General features: G+C 37.1%; 1 protein-coding gene across 1 annotated transcript in view; it reads left to right on the top strand.

Moving 5' to 3' along the window:
• ahr2 (aryl hydrocarbon receptor 2) overlaps window positions 1–17,740 on the top strand; it is a 61,172-nt gene that overhangs the window by 29,733 nt on the left and 13,699 nt on the right. The window lies entirely within an intron of this gene.

The raw sequence follows: 17,740 nt of genomic DNA, 5'->3' as shown, positions 1-17,740 counted from the left end.
TTAAAGACTTAAAGCAGGAGAGAGTTGCCTGTGGAAAGCCATATGACTACAAATTCTTTCAGACTCTATTTTTTTTTAAACAGTGATGATTCCTCTACCGTTATTCACTGCTTTTAATTATCTCTATCTTTTTCTATTTATTCACCCTCTTTGGTTCAGGCAACAGCTGAGGCAGCTTGAGAAACAATAAATGACCAGCTGTTGGACAGATATAAACAGCAGTCGAAATATATGGCCGCGCGTTTTATTTTTGGAAGCTGCAATTATTGTTGCCTAAACGAAAGCAGACAGCCACTCAGTGAAATATGTGTCACGTTCCAATGCCCAGAAATAAAGCACAGAGAGCCCTACCCTGTAGCTTAAACAGGCCTTGCGTTGTAGTTTACAGACTTTCTATTGTACGTCTACATCTCTCGATCACAGCTGAAACAACGATATATATGTATATAAGAAAGCTTTTGGTCTTTACAGACAGCAAGCTTCACGAATGCTTCTAAAGAGACCCTGTTCTTGCAGCGCCCACCTCCCTACACACAACGCAAAGGAAAACAAGTACGCCGCAGACACAATGGCGCTGCTAGATAGCGATCAGCCAGGCTAGGGCGGGTAGCAGGGTTTAGCTTGTTTCTTTAAGAGTAATGGTGAAGATCTCTCTCTCTCTCATTAAGAGCTTAGGGATGGAGGGAGGGTGAAAAATATGCATACATATACATTTATGGGAGTCCTCACAAGCCATTGGCTGGGGGAATCGGAGTGACGGTGCGTACAGGGCTTCCCAAAGCCCCTGCGTGAGAGGGGATATCTGAAGGCAACATCTACTGGAACTAAATGTTTTCAGATTAAGATAATATTCCCTCTGCATAGCTGGCGTGTTTTAATTTCTCTCGCTCTCTCTCTCTCTCTGTCTCTCTCTCTCTCTCTCTCTCTCTCTCTCTGTGAATGGCCATGGCCGTGTAATCTGTAGCGTCCAGATGTGTTGTTTTGTTTAACAGTATTTGAGAGTGTTTTCTGTTCTCAGTGTGCTATCAATCTATGAAGGTTTAAAAAGCAAGGCGATGAAAAAACACAAAACATCTATTAAATTAAAAAGATAATTACGTGATAAATGATAATTGTGATAAACAAAGAAAAAAAAAAAACTAAATAAAATGTTGTCTTCTGTTTCTTTTCTATGTCCTGTCCTTTGATGTGATGTCACCTGAAATGGCTACAGGTAAGAAAACCATTTACCTCAGTGATGTCCACTAACATAATACATTAGCCATGAAAAATGATTTCCTTACTACAGTATATAGTGCACTAAAACATATTTATCAGTATAATGTGTAAACCGCAATTAGCCAAGTACACTGTAAAAAAATATTGTTGGTTTAACTTAAAAAAGTAACCTGTTCATTGAAATAAAAAAAAATGAGTTAATACAATGAAGAAGATTGGTTTAATCAACAGAAACTCAAAATAGTATGTTATCTGAACCACATCAATTATCTAAGGTCATTTTGACAAAAGAAAAAATGTTGTGATAACAAATCATGGAAATAGTTTTTTAAAAGTGTAGCACATGCTAAAGCCATTTACCTGCTGTTTTTAACCAAAAGTTAGCAAAAAACATACGGTTTTCAGCTCTTTATATATGCTAACTGTTAGCATAGCCATTGCTAGCCTTATAGTGTACTATGTCCATCGCGCAGGCTTGCTCTTATTGTCCGCTGGTCACGTCCTGATAAAAGCAGCAAATTGCTGTATAAGCTGAATGTTTCTTACTGTTATTCTGCTAGCCATGCAAAGCACCTTTTTTTTTTTTTTTTGCTTTCAACTTTATTTTTATGATGAACAGGTGCATTGTGGTACTTGTCCTGGTTCTGACTCATCATCTTACCCCTTTAAAGAACCCTTTTAAATATCCACCCAATAACTTGTAATGAAGGACAGCTGTGCAGGTTTTTTAAGCACAAGAAAGCATAAGGGGGCATGGAATTATTTCTGTGTGTAGTACGAGTAGCGGCACTTTAAGAAGGGTTTACATACAGTATGTCTTGTTTCCCTTTCTGTTTCTCTCTCTCCCTTCCAGACACACATTTACATGGAAGCGCTTATTTAAAGCAGCAAACATTTGAATGTCTGAGCAGCAGAGTGCAAAACTGCATGAAGCTTTACGAAATCCCACAGACCAAAGAGAAAAAAAGTCTTAAAGGGGGCGGGGCAGCGTCCTGTGTCCGCAATGTAATGATACTCTGAAATGGCTTCCTATTGGTCTTCCTGATCATTGTATGGTTAACCGACATGCAGCTTAGAGTTTAGATGAATTATTCAAACATGTTTCGAAGTCACCGTTCACTTTCACTAGACCTGATTGTTCCTCCTGAATCCTCTCCTTTATGTAAACATTGTTACACCCTCTACATGCAGTGTTTCATAATGATTTGTGGAAGTGCACACACCTTTTCGCAGGCCAGGAATGCGGAGAGTTGAGTCGAGGGAGGGGTCGGCCTTGTTTTGACGACGTGTGAGAAGTTCACACGCCATTCCACTGTAGAATGTCATATAGCTGCATTTTACTTTCAGGCTGTAGTGCCTCTACCCTGTAATTTCAACGTAACTCCTTGTGCCCGAGCGCGCACGTGCACCAGGCCACACGCCGCGACGAGTGTGTGAACGCCCCCGTGGCGGTTAACGCTTCCCAGACAAACAGATGCTGGTGAATCATTAGATGTGCGGCAGATGCACACTGTCGCTCTGTTTACTTCAGCTTTTGATAAAGTAAACAAAGACAAAACGGCAAAGGAAATGCAAAGCAGAACCTGCCAGAGCTGTCAAGGATGTCAGCATTATCAGTTATAGAAAAAAAAAGATACGTTGATTTGCGTTGTCATTTTATTTATAGTATTATTATACTTAAGTATTTGTAGTTAATATGAATTTTTATAGTTAGTTTTTAATTTTTACATTTTAAAAGTGTTTTTAAATGTATTTTTGAGTATAGCTCAGATGTATTACATATGAGAGAATAATTATTTTTCAATATAGTGGTGATATATTTATATTGGAGAAATGTAATTTATATTAATTTTTTGGGTACAAATTACTACACATTGAAATGTATTTTTGTAATGTAGTTCATACGTTATTGTATATTAGAGTACACTTACAAAAAGTTTTAAATAATATTGTTTATTCTAAGGCAAGGCAAGGCAAGTTTATTTATATAGCACATTTCATACACAATGGTAATTCAGAGTGCATTCTAAGTTTATTTGGGCATATAGACAAAGTATTGTTTTTTTTTTTTTTTTACATGTTTTTAATAATACTAGTGGGGCGATTTATAGTGGCATAATATCTTTTTTATTTTTATTTTTAATATGTGACCCTGGGCCACAAAACCACAAGTCGCACGGGTATATTTGTGGAAATAGCCAACAATACATTGCATGGGTCAAAATTATAGATTTTTCTTTTATGCCAAAAATCATGAGGATATTAAGTGAAGATCATGTTCCATGAAGATATTTAGTCAATTTCCTACCGTAAATATATAAAACATTTATTGTGTGAGTGAATGCTGCACAATCGCGAACATTAATGGACAACTTTAAAGGTGATTTTCTCAATGTTTAGATTTTTTGCATCCTCAGATTCCAGATTTTTCAAATAGTTGTATCTCGGCCAAATATTGTCCTATCCTAACAAACCATACATCAAAGCTTATTTATTCAGCTTTCGGGTGATGTATAAAGCTGAATTTCAAAAAATTGACCCATGTGACTGGTTTTATGGCCCAGGGTCACATATGTGTAATATATATATACATTTATTATTGGTGTACAGTGATTCAGGATAAGACAAAAACACGGTTTGGAAAATGGATTCATGATGTACTCGCTCATTATATAAATTTTGATCACAAAACAGTTATGGACTGCAGCTTTAATATAATATATTTAATATTATATAGGCATAAAACTTTTTTTTTCTTTTTTTTTGATTAAAGAGTTAATATGTATGAGTTCATAAACCTCTTGAGATTCATGGTATAATTCATAAGATTCATTGAATAAACTGGTTTATACTAAACTCTTTTAACCTGTTATAACCTTTGTGCCACAGGATGAGTGTGTGTCTGTGTGTGTGTGAGTGAATGTGTGAAACTGTCTTAGTCGCCTGGAGGTTTTGTTTTAACTGGTGCCTATGTCGTGTTGCCAAGGGCGGTTGCCATGGAGACCTTTCTAGCCTTAGTTGCATCACTCAGGGGAGTTTGAAGCGGCGGTTACCATGTCTCTGTTGTTAGAAGCGTGTCACTCTGTATGTGTGACCATATTTGTTAACTCATGCATACAAATGGTGTGTGTTTGGCACACACCATCTCGACGGTTCAGTAAATGCGCCGAACCACATAAGGGGAAGCCCCCGAGTGCCTTCTGCGGTCTGGGCCTTTACTTTTAGTGCAGGGCACAATGCGGTGGTGGCTCCTGTCCCTTCTATGATGGCACTTCCACTTCTACTTAACGCCACTTCCGCTAATAGTGCATGTGCACCGACACACAAAACCAGCGCCCAATTTGGTCTCATCAACAACCTCACACACGCACACATGCATTCGTGACATCTGATCGTACACACATCAAACGCGAACCTTTAACCCCAACCCACACCATGCTCTTGTTTCGAAGAATTGTCTTATTCTGTGCAGCGAAATTCTGACGTCACACCCAAGTTTCCCATCTGACACAGGAAGTGACCTGTATCAGACTGACATTTAGACACTCGTAACCTTAGCAACAAACCTTCACAGGTTAATTGGCAACCAACGCATCACAACGGGAAAATTCTAGTTAGGATGATGGAGCTGTGAGATTTTGATGACATCGATATTGGTAATTTCTTTGTTGTGTGATCGTGTAGGATGTGCAAATATTTCCTAAAGCAATAAGCCGCTCGAGGCTGTGGCCGTTACAGTGATTTACCTACGGTCTTCCTACACTTGTAATCACTGGAAAACCACTTTAAAATTGCTTTTATAAAACGGCGCCAATAGCAGTACGATACAAAACACAAATGTTCAATACGTAGTTTATTTATTTATTTATATATACCAATATTCAATAGTTAGCACATTTTTTTTAAATGAATTATATTTATTAAATACATTTACTCAACGTTAAAAAGTTAACATTTTATTGAAAATTGGTTTTAAATAAAAATGTATAATAAAAAAATTATAAATAATACTATTTATTGAACTTAAGTAAATAATGTTCAGTATTTTAAAAAACAATATTCAGTTTATTTATTTATTTATACCAGTGTTCAGAAATAGATCATGTTTGAACATTAATAAAATAATTTTAAAAAAAATTAAATAAAAAGTTTTGAATATTGGTTTTACATAAATAAATACTATTTATTGAACATTGGTCTAAGTAAATAATGTTTAGTAAATTTTAAAAAAGCAATATTTAATAAGTAATAGTGTATTTAACCAGTGTGTATTAAATAATTACTTTTTTTTAAATTATGTTTATTTTTTTATAATGTTAAAAAGTTAATACAATAAAAAAATGAACTATTTATACAATTTTGGTTGAAAGTAAATACTATTAAATAAATACATATTGTGGAATATTTTAATTTATTTACTTATTTATTCATTTAAATGAACAAGTATGAATAAAAACAACTATTAATGGAATGTTTTTACATAAATACTATTTATTGAACATTAGTGTAAGTTCAATCAATTAAAAATCTGTATAATTTTTCATGTATTTATTGTACATTTTTCCATTTACTTTTAAATATATATTTTTAGTATTATCAGTCTGTCACTACTGTGCATATATTTGCATTTTACAATAGCTTTAATGCATCTCATCCAGTAAGAATTTAGTGAAACTCTCTATTATAATAACATTTTGTTGTGTATTTCTTGACCTTACATGCCTCTTTACTGCAGATTAGCATGACTTACAGCGTGAGTGAGTGAAAGTGATTCAGTCTTTGGAATATGGCAAGATCTTGTATATTTAATGAGCGACCTGTTGTTCATCTCTTCAGTTGATCTATAATAATCCGGGACGTTTCAGTATTCGGCACGCCGCCCCTGCTCTCTAGAGACTTCTGGGAAGCGTTTCCGCAGCGTTCTGCGTTATTAGGAGGAACTCTGGGTGTGTGGTCAGGATCCAGACTACTTTGCAACTTTGCAGTTGGCGTACATCCTGACCATGGTAGCTTTCACTAGACTGAAGCCCACCAAACCAAACCACACCCACACACACACACACACATACATAAATACACATGTTCTAAGGGCCTGGCCATGAGAAAGCCTTGTAGAAAACATCCAGGACAGTCATTTTGCGGCAGTGTGCGTGTGCATATCGTAAATAAAAAGGCCCAGGCAATAAGAGGCCGAGTGTGTATCTTTCTCTCTCTCTCTCTCTCTCTCTCTCTCTCTCTCTCTATCGCTTTGCTCTGATGAATGATGTGTTTGGCAGATTCTCCTGAGAAGTGGCTTTATTGCCAGTAGCATTGCGTGTTAAGAGTTTATTTAGACAGAGAGGTCGAGGGAGGAAACAAGAGCAGTTGAGAGAGGGAGATTGAGAGGGGGTGTTTTCATTGGGTGAGATGGATGGATTGATTTTTAAATGCAAGTTTGTTATGAAACATAAACACTGTTTATGCGTTTTGGAGGTTGCCAGCGACTTGATGATCTCACCCTGGCAGAGTCCTAAAACAGTTCGTACGGTAATTGTAAATTGTCACCGGAATGTTCCATCAATGCTTGGCAAACATGCAAATTTCCTACAAAGTTCCTAAATTACTACAGGCTTTGTACATATAATGGTAGTGCAAGTACAAATTGTGTGACAGCATTTGAGCTGTTGTGTAAACTAAAAAACACTCGTTTGAAATCGTTCAGTAAGCCAATGGCACTTACTATGTCGAGTACAATCAAGTTTTTTCTTACTAATCTGATGTAATGTTTGTTTTAAAGATATCGTTTTGTTTTTCTGAAGAAACCCTGGGAGAATTTGACTGGCCGCAGATAGCATGACCAGGAAGCAGTTTGGGAAAATCACCCAGGAATGAGGAGTGGGTGGGGAGTTTATGTGAATCAGAAATTCTCTTCTCAAAAGTGAAACTCCATGGAATTCCAGTATTTTGTATTTACATACGTCTTCCATGGTTTTCCCCTGACAATTTTTTTATTGTTGCATTTTTGCATTAGGGATGAGTCATGATCTTTATTTCTTGTGTAAATATTAGGATTCGATTTTTCTAGTAGTCGACTTATCGCGCGTTTATAGCATCAGTAGCCATGAGTCGCATTGGAGTGACGTCAACTCCCCTCTTTGGTTGATTGGCTAGAGGACGAGCTGTCAATCTAGAACTAGTGGACCAATGGTGACGCTTAAGCCCGCCCTAATTTACATGAAACTCGAACTGCAACATTTGGAAGAGCAAGCGCAGAACATGGAAAGAGGAGCGAAGAGAAAAATAGCAAAAGCGTCCAAAAAAAATTCAATATGAGCAGAAAATGCAAGAGAGCACAAAGTACAGAGTAATAAAACCAAGGAAAACATCATTTTAAAGAAAACATGAACATAAGTTTAAGTTTCGTGCAAAATAATTTTTTATGTGTTTAAAGTTTTTATTCATGCTTGTTATATTTTGATTCACGCTTATTATATATTTTTTTTCTATCCGTGACCGTGACCACGTTGTTTGCTATTCTGATCATTTTGCATTATTATATTTCAGTTGTGCAATATATTTTTACATGTGTTTTTACATTTTTGAATCACGCTTATTTTTTGATCCGTGGCCGCAATGCATTTGGCGGGATATTGATCCCATAGAATTGGTTTATTTAAAAGTAGAAATTTCAAGCTTTCTAATATATTTCACATGTCTGCGAGGCGAATGTTTGGATTTCCTGCCGTTAACGATCTGTCCATCACAGACTGCGCGATTTCGCCACTTCCTGTGGAGGTTTTTTTTTTTCTTTGACTAACCGACTAATAAAATGTCGGTCGACCAAACCTCTTCTAGTCGACTAATGGTTAGTCAACTATCAGGGGGCAGTCCTAATAAATATTTTATATTTATTGTTTTTAGTATAATTTAGTATAACACATTTCATATATATATAAACACTACATATGTAGTTTTGCAGATCCATATTTTGTAGTATAAAATTAAGTCAACAAAAATGACAATGACACAAGGTTGTTGATCAGAGGCCAAAGATGTATTTTATGAATACTTTATTTATTTTTCTATGCTATTAAGTTAAATTGCAAAACTATTTATTGAATCTTAGTTTCTGCAATATTTATTTATTTTGCTTTGTAGCTAGCCAACAAATATTGCAATAAATGAGACTGTTGACCAGAGGCAAAAGCAGCATTTGAACAATAGTTACTTGAGTCGACAAACATCCAGGTGAAGGAAGGAAAAGATGCTGTTTTTATCCTCCCTTCTCCTAATTTGCTCTTCTTCTTCTTTTTTTCCTTTTCATTTCCCGCTCTCGTTTTCTTCGCTTTGCCCTCTCTCCCTCTCCCAGCATGTCTTTATTAAACAGGTCAAGGCCAGCTCCTGCAACAATGAGCTGCTTTGTGAGTGTGTGTGTGTGTGTGTGTGTGTGTTTACCTGGCTGGCAGCTGCATGGTTGCAGCCGGGCTTAGGAAGAAGTGTGTGTGTTGGCGGTAGTGTGGAATTTACTGCTTTTTGAGAATGGAGCAGGACATTGGAGCAGGACACACTGTGTGTGTGTAAAAGTGCTGAGTGAGAACTAAGCAGAGCCCAAGCCTTGCGTGAGGAACGAGCGTGCGAACTTTCAACCCTGGCAACCGCTGCCGAAGTTTTTGGGACGGAGATCGGCCAGCGAGGGAGGAGAACAGATAGAGGGGGAGGGAAAGGAGGTGGCGGAGGAAAGGGGTCGGGGAGAGAAGGGTTTGGTTACACAAGGATATGGAGTTTGGTAATTAAGAGCAGCAGGGAAGCGAGCGGAGAGCGAAGCTGCCAAGAAAAAGAGAGCTCGCTTTTCAGCCGCATTTTCCATTCCGACGTGCGGTCAAGAGCGTTTTCTGGCGCTCTTTCTTTATCTCTCCCCATTTTCGTGCCACGAGGTGATTTACAGTAGAGAACGGCCGTCCGGTTGACTCAACTCCTGCCAAAATGGCAACGTTCGCTGCAAAAAATGCGACGGCTTATCAGACGTTCCCGGAGAAATTCTGGAGAGATATTAATAACACACAAAAAAACAAGACCTGACTCAACACCTGCGGATCGCGACTCTTTCTGTTGGGTTTCGTTGACGGGAAGCCAGGACTGATACACACTTGGCTGCGTCCCAATCCAATATCTGTCCATCTCTCGCTCTCTCTCTGAGACGCAGGCCGCTGCTTGCCCTTGTTTTGTTCTCTCGCCCGTTTGTGTTGGTTTGATGTTGGCTTTGGCTCGCAGCGTTAAGTGTAATGTTGGCCGTTTATTACGGAGTCTGACGCGCATGTAAACTTACCTCCAGCTGCTTGTGCATACATTCATATACACACACATCCAACGTACTCTATGATCACGTTACACACCCATCGATGGAAAATGGTCTAGTGTGGATTATTGCATAAACAGATGGTTCGGTAGGCGGCGTTAATTCGGACTTCTCTTTGGACAAACAGCCACTTAGTCGTCTAGTGACGTTTTTTTTTTCACATACATCTCATTTTACTTCCGTGATATATATATTTTCGAATGGATTATGACACATATGGTGGAATTTTATTTGATGGTGTAAAATGGACTTATCCAATGGGAGAAATATTAATAACAAAAACATTATTTATTTTTTATATTAATAGTATAAAATGATAGAAAAACAATAACTTGCAGCAATGAATCATTCACAGTGTCTCCAGGAAACGTACTACAAATGCAATTTTAATTGATTTAGAATTTTTTACTTTACTTCACTACTACTTAAACATTTTAATTAATCGTTTTATCTTATTAGCAGTTCCTTTTTATTTGTTTGTTTGTGTATTATGTTGTATTTATTTGGTTAAAAACTATGATGGATCTCCCTTTTTTTTGAACAAGAGAAGACATGCAAACATAATGGAAACTTTTTTTTGTAGCAGTTCCTTTTGTTTGTTTGTTTGTTTGCTTGCTTGTTTATGTTGTATTTATTTGTTTAAAACCTATGGTGGATCTACCTGTTTTTTTTAACAAGACATGTTTTTTAGTAGCAGTTCCTTTTGTTTGTATGTTTTTATGTTGTTGTTGTTGTTGTTGTGTTTTTTTAAACCTATGGTAGATCTACCGTTTTTTGAACAAGAGAAGACATGCAAACTTTATGGAAATTTAATTAAATTTGATTTTTGTAGCATTTCCTTTTGTTTTGTTTTGTTTTGTTTTTTATGTTTCATTTATTTGTTTAAAACCTATGGTGGATCTACCTGTTTTTTTGTTTTTTTGTTTTTTCAGTAAGGCAAGACATGAAAGCATTCAGTAGATAATTATGTAATTTATTTTTATTATTATACGTTTTTTAGCAGTGTCTTTTTGTTTATTTATTTATTTTGTTGTATTTATTTGTTTAAAGCCTATGTAATAGTTTAATGAAACAGATTATAGAAGTGGATCTCCAAAGACTTTTTTTTTTCAGTTTTTAGCAGAACTTGTCACTTATCCATTCTTCCTTCCAAAAGTTTCGCCCATTTTTATTTTTATTTTGTGTGTGTGTGTGTGTGTGTGTGTGTGTGTGTGTGTGTGTGTGTAGAGCTGGAACAAAAACCCTTGTTCTCCCTCTATTTGCTGTCCCCACATCTCAACAACAGTTATTGTCCAGCTGGCAGTCTTCTTATCAATGTAATTGCTGCGAACAAATCTCAGGATGTGGTTTTCCCGCTCTGAATGTTGAGACCCTAAGATCTCTGGATGGAAGAATGTCGCCCTTTTTCATTCTTCACACACACACTCACACACACACAGATTTCCTCCTTGACTCTGTTTTGGCGCCCCTTAGGCCTTTCCCTCGCTCGATGCGCAACACAAACACCAACTCTGTCGACCTTCTGAACGAATCACCCGACCATATCCCACCTGACCCTAAACAAACAAAGTCTAAACCTCACCGAAACCACGTCAGTCTGTGCACATTTTGTTCTTGTGAACTTCTGCTTTTTCAGACGTTAAAGTAAACACCCACTTTCACTTCTCCAGTGAGATGTTTTCGACAGCACTTCAGACTTTTGTAGACAGACTTTTGACATTGTTTTGTGTTTATTGTGACGTTTAGGGACAGAAACTGTTTTAACATTCATTGAATTAATCAACATACAAGCTTGATAAATGCCTCCATAAACTTCAGGCCTCTGGTTGTTTAACCGAGGGGTCGAGAGCTTGCCCTTCATTATGGGACGGTTACAGCGATCAGAGCAAAATTAAACAGACATCTCCCACGCACACAAACTCCACAGCAGAATATAAACCGTGCGACGTCTCCCGACAGCACCGCTGAACCGTGCTTCATCTCCAGAGGTCAAGGGTCAAGTCTGTTTGTGCGGGCATGAGCGGAGTCCACAGCAGATAGAGTGGGAGGGAGAGACTGAGAGCAAAACAGTTTTTGCTTTTGTGGAGATATAATATTATTTTATAATAATTTTTTAATTATGATTTATTTTTAGTGTTAATCAAGATTTATTCATTTAATAAATATATTTATTTTATAGTTAAATATATTGAATTTTAATTCATAATGATTTTAATTAATACATAAATATATATATATATATATATATATATAATGTATCGTATACCGTGTTTTTCTGATTACAAGACGCCCCCCCCCCCCCCCCCCCCCCCTTTTTCAAGCTGTAGCTTAATTTTTTTTAATAAGGAAAATGTTTTTCTTCGAAAATTTTAATAATTGTAAATAATTTTCATATTTATTAATTATGGTAAATATTGGTAAAATGTACCAACGATCAGATTTTTTGCCATACTATAAAAATGAACTGTAGCCCATCTGAATTATCTAATAATACATTTTGAAGAAAAAATTATTATATTCGGAACAACATGGGTATATATATAGATTTAGATATAGATATATAATATGTATATGTGTATTGTAATATGTACAAAGTGTGTGTGTGTGTATTTTCTTAGTCATAGTGTTACTTTTGGCAATTAAATTACAATATTTAATATAAAATATATTATAAATAATATATAATAATTCAAATATATTATATAATGTATATGTATGCATTAATGTATATATAATTTATTATAATATACTATTGTTGTTTTCAACTAAAATGTTAGTTTCACTGACTAAGTGAACACATATGAATGTGTTATTTAATAAATATATTATCATTAATATATTTCTTATTATATTTCTATTTTATTATATATATAATACATACAATGAATATATTCATCTATAAATTGTTTTGCTTTTGTGGAATATACAGTATGAATGAATATGACGATGGCCTAATTTACACTCTACATTCGACAGAAACATTCCTCACATTCAGGCCGTGCTCTCTCTCTGTCTCTCTGACAAAGAGGGCCAATTCAAGTTTAATGCTTTTGCCTGACAGAAAACAGGCTATGTAAACAGTGAAGCAGTTGTACAAGTGTCATGATCCCCCTCCACCCCTTCTCTTTTACACAACACTTCCTGCTCTGCTCTCACTGTCTGTTTATCCCTTCATGTGCAGAATGACAACATAGCGTACTTTACTGAAAGAGTGTTGAAAGAACAGCACAAGAACAACAATACAAATCGACAGTAAAATATTAGTGTACACTGCTATAGCATACTTCCACTACTACCATTATTGCCGTTACTACTGCTAGAGAGATTTATTGGCTAGTAAGGCATGTTTTGATAATGCTTGTCACAAGCATTTGATTGGTTGAAATACCAGGTCAGTTCTCTGTCAAGATGACATCAGGGTCACACAAACATGTACACGCAAAGGTCGTGACCTTTCATAATTCCTTCAGATGGAATTTATCGCATCGCTTCAGGCACAGACTTCGCCTCGCACTGAAATAACACTGTACTGTGAGCATTTCAGTTTAATACGTATTTGATTTAAATACATTTATTCATTTAACTTATTTAATGTATTCAAACTGAAATAAATTCATTATTTTTTACCATGAACAAGCATTCTTTAAAAGTATTACTTAAAATAAAATATTTAAAAGTGTTTAATGTTAAAATATCAAATGTAGCCTAAATTTATTACATTTTATTTTGTAATTATTTTAACACAAACATTCCTTCTTTCTATGTAAATTAGGTTCATTACAGATTGCAACTTTTCACAAAACAGAGCACTGAGATAATACTGCGCTGCGTGTTTTTAACTTGTGTTTATTCATTTTAATTAAATAATTTGCAATTTTTCAGCATAATCATGCCTTCTTTCTGTGTAAATTAGGCTCGTTATATTCACAAAAATCTGTGCTAAAATAACACTTTGCTTTGAGTACATATAAATTACTTAAAAAATATTTAAAAATGTGATTTTGTTTAATCAATGTATTTCATTTATTTAAATGAATTAATTTGTCTTTTTTCAGTATACTGTAAATTAGACTCATTAGAGATTTCATCTTTTCACAAAACTCAGCAGGCAAAAAGTGCTATTTGCTTGCCGCAATTAATGTTTTGCTGTTCCCACCCACAGAAATCAGATGTTATAATGACTTCAGTTATATATTAAATGATGGAGAAAACCATTATAACCAGGCATATATCCAGACACAACTTTCCCTCAAGATTAGAAATTTCCCTCATTTTTTTGTACATTTGCATGTGTAAATAAACAGCAGCATCAGTGTTAAATCCCCCATAGACTTTTAATTAGGCCTGGTTAGAAAACGCGTGTTTGGAATTCTGTCAAAAGACAGAAACTGGAGAGATTGCTGATGGTGTGTGTGAGAGAGAGGTATCTTGGAAGACACAGATACCACAATCCTCATACCTTCAAGTCTAAACCTGCCTCCGACCACAGAGACAGAGAGAGAATCAAAGTCAAAGTCAGGGTTTTTCTGACAACGTAAAAAACAATGGCTCAATTCAGCACTGGAGTTTCAAAGCCTTTAAAATCCCGGTGGGTGGGTGCAGTGTGTGCAGTTATGTACAGAACCTCATATTTTGCCAGAATATAGCCTAAGACTCTTTGAATGCTGAGGTTATCTATGTTTAATAAAAATCAATCGACTGTGTTCGCTTTGCGTTCGATTATAGTGCATACAAACAACGCAATAAAACAACTTGGCAGCATTTCGAAAAACTTCCCCCGAAAATCATGAAGTGTTAAAACACAGCTCGAGCAATGTTGATACCTGACAAGAGCGTGTTAACGTTAACTATGTGTTTGTACATGCAGACAAAGACTGCTTGTTCTCCATTTATTTATTTTTTAAATATTTATAAAAAATTCTAAGCTATGAAACTTGTCTCCACAGATTTTACGTAAGAGCTGTTTCGGTTTGCGTATTTTGTACAGTACAGTGTAGCTTTTATTTTGTGCTTTTCACATTGCATACAGGTTTGCGTATTTATGAATTTCAATAAATGGGAGAAAGAAAAAGAATGACAAAGAGAAGGAGAGATTATAATTTATATAGACCAACATTCGCAGTGTCAAGGGAGGTGAAGAAAAGGATTGGTAAACGTCTGGGAAGTGGTCCAGTTTGTTAGCTAATAGGGTTCAGGTGCTGTCAAGGATGCAGTCATTCTCAGCACGCGAGGTTATTAAACCACAGGCCAAACGAGAGCCCAGTGGGTTTCCCTCGCTTGCTCTCTCTCGGTCTTAATTTCTTACTCCCTTGGACCCTCAGGAACACACAGTGTGCCTCCCTTCGCGTTAGCGGCAGACACTATCCAGACACTATCCATTCTGCACGTCCAGCAGAATGTGTTGTGTTTTCACGATTCGCTAATGCCTTCATCTCTCCGACAGCGAGTTGACACAAACCCACCTTGGCGAGTATTAACGTAAACACAGTCAGTTATGTTTTAAGTGAACATAAACAGTTGGGAAAGAAAACACATATATTACAGTATAATGGATCCGTGTGTCAGGTCTTATAGTGACAGCAGCCTCAACAGCAACTGTGGCTAGTGGTTTTCCAAAGTTATTTTCACTGGCCACAATTTTGACAATGTCAAGCCTTGGCGACTAGTACCTGAGTGTTTTGAGATTGTGTGTTCTTTTTATAACATTATTCGGCGGCGTTTTGCATTGTTTTAGGTTTCTCTTAGATAATACTGTAGATCAGGGTTCCTCCAATCCAGTCTTAGGGATTAACTAAAAACGTAACACTTTTTTTGCGTTTTGGCCATTCGTTTAAACGACAACAGTGTTTTGGGTGACTGAAAACGCTAAGTTTTGAAAACAGGTTTCAAAGTGCAAGTTTTCTCTGTGTAAACAACAAAAACGCGAATCTCTGAAGACGTTGACGTCATGCACATGCGTATTTCGTGTCTATAGTGTTTCGTCGCCATCTAATGGCGTGGCAGCAGCATACAGGGTTTTTATTCATTTCCGCGGATCCGTGTGAATGGGGATCGTTTTGACAATGGTGTCGTCTGTACATGGAAAACTCAATGGAAAAACTTCTCCGTTTTAAGCATATCGCTGTTGTGTAATCGTACCCTTAGAGGACCACTGCCCTTCAGAGTTTAGTTCCAACCCCAATCAAACACACCTGAACAAGCTAATCAAGGGTCTTCAGAGTTACTTGAAAATTGCAGATAGGTGAATTCGATCATGGTTTGAGCTAAACTCTGAAGGACAGTGCCCCCCTCCAGACCTGGATTTGAGGAACCTTGCTATAGATAATACTAAAAACTAAAAAAGCTAAAGTTTATGCAGTAGTCCAATGACAGGTAATGTTCAAGGTAGTGCTGTATAGAAAGTTTTGGCTGCTGAAACAGCAAAAAAAAAATTTTTTATTTTTTTTATTTGACAGAAACATAAACTGAAATCACTGACTGATACAGACACAATGAGCCATTGGGGAAGCACTTAACATTTCATGCAAGCTACAGCTGGTAAATGCATGGACACACTACACCATGACTAAAATGATACTAGATTAGCAGAAATATGTTACATTTCTTTGAGAGGTGGCTGAAAAACATCACTATGACTGGTTTTTCAACTGTGAACACAAAACCCTGAACAGCATACTGAGTTATTCCCCAATTACTCAAGTTTAATTACTGAAACTTGTTTTCAGTTCTGTTTATTGGCTAAATGAAAACTTCAATTTCGGTTGAACTTTTTGTCTGGTAATTTCATGCATCACTAGTCCAGGGTTTTGGCAGTAATAGCATTCTACAACTGGTTAAAAAACACTCGTCAGTATAAGTCGAGATGTTCTTGACCTCCTGGTCAAAAAGCCTCCTTGTAACTGGGTATCATTGGTATTTCAAAGAAGGGTGTAGTCCTCCACAATCAACCGCGAGCTTGCATTCAAATCTGCTTTAATTTGAGCACAATTACTGAGAGTTTAATGTCGAAAGAAAGAATAGTACAGAAAAGATGAAAGGCAGATAAAAGATGAGCTCATCAAGTGGGAGGCACCAGGCCGATCTGGCCTTTCGGTAGATTTAATGACCCATATTAGACAAGTTCATCCTGTTCCTGATCACCATACCCACTAAACCTCCCACTTTCTCCAGTTACACACGGCGAGTGGAGAACGGGTTTAGAGATTGCGGTCGAGAGATCCCCAATACGAAATTGAAGGGTATAAGGGAGACGTACAACAGAAGGAGAGAGGAAACACGAGGGAAAGAGCACGTCGTGGTTGCATTGAGGGGCCATGTGTGTTGAATTACTGTAATGGCAGATGAACAGACGGCAATAGATTGGTGGTTCAAGTTGTGTGTGTGTGTGTGTGTGTGTGTGTGTGTGTGTGTGTGTGTGTGTGTGTGTGTGTGTGTGTCTAGCTTATAACCACTCGGCCACCGGACTTCATCATTTTATTCGTCTCTGGAAGCAGGTCAGTGGAGGTCAGTGTGATCCATGAAGAGGTGGATCATGATTACATAGATGTTCCACAAACCTCCATTTTTAATAACAGGCCCGATATGCTTATGAAAGACTGGAGTTTTAAATACAGAGTCGGAACGGGACCACACGGCCAATACGCTGCCAATGTTTGACGGACTTGCGTGCCAGGAACGTTCAGACCGTCGGAGAGGTTTCAACAGGGGCAAAGCCAAACGCAAACTCGTTTTGGCTGGCTCACAATTGTGTGTAGTTCTGTCAATGAGTTGTTGTGTGTCAGTAGACTCCGAGACTCCTGAGCAGCTGCCTCGGTTTGTGTATGCTTGCGCTCTTTAGCTTCAGAAGCCTAGCAAGCGCTAGGGGCCAAGTGGTCTGTTTTCCTCATCAAGAGTTTCCCCTCGCTCTCTTTGCTGTCCGTACTGTAGTTATTTCTTTGGTGTGGTGGCAGAGTTTGTATTACACCCCTATTTACTTCTTCATCAAGATCTGTGGTGAACGTCTATACAGAACGATGTTGTTGTCTCTGTCTTTCTCCTTTTTTCTCTTTTCCGTAGTTTTTTTTTTTTTTTTACATTCGTTTGCAATTTAAACTGCCAGACCGATCAGCAGTCCATGTTTAAAGTGGTTTGAGTTCGCCTCGGCTTTTCCCCTCGCCAAATAATCTCTCAACATCTGTGTCCTGTGGG

The sequence above is a fragment of the Leuciscus leuciscus genome (genome assembly GCF_965113295.1).
Source record: "Leuciscus leuciscus genome assembly, chromosome: 15".
NCBI lineage: Eukaryota > Metazoa > Chordata > Actinopteri > Cypriniformes > Leuciscidae > Leuciscus > Leuciscus leuciscus.
Note: the sequence above shows the minus strand (reverse complement) of the source record. Positions and strands in the feature narration are given on the sequence as shown.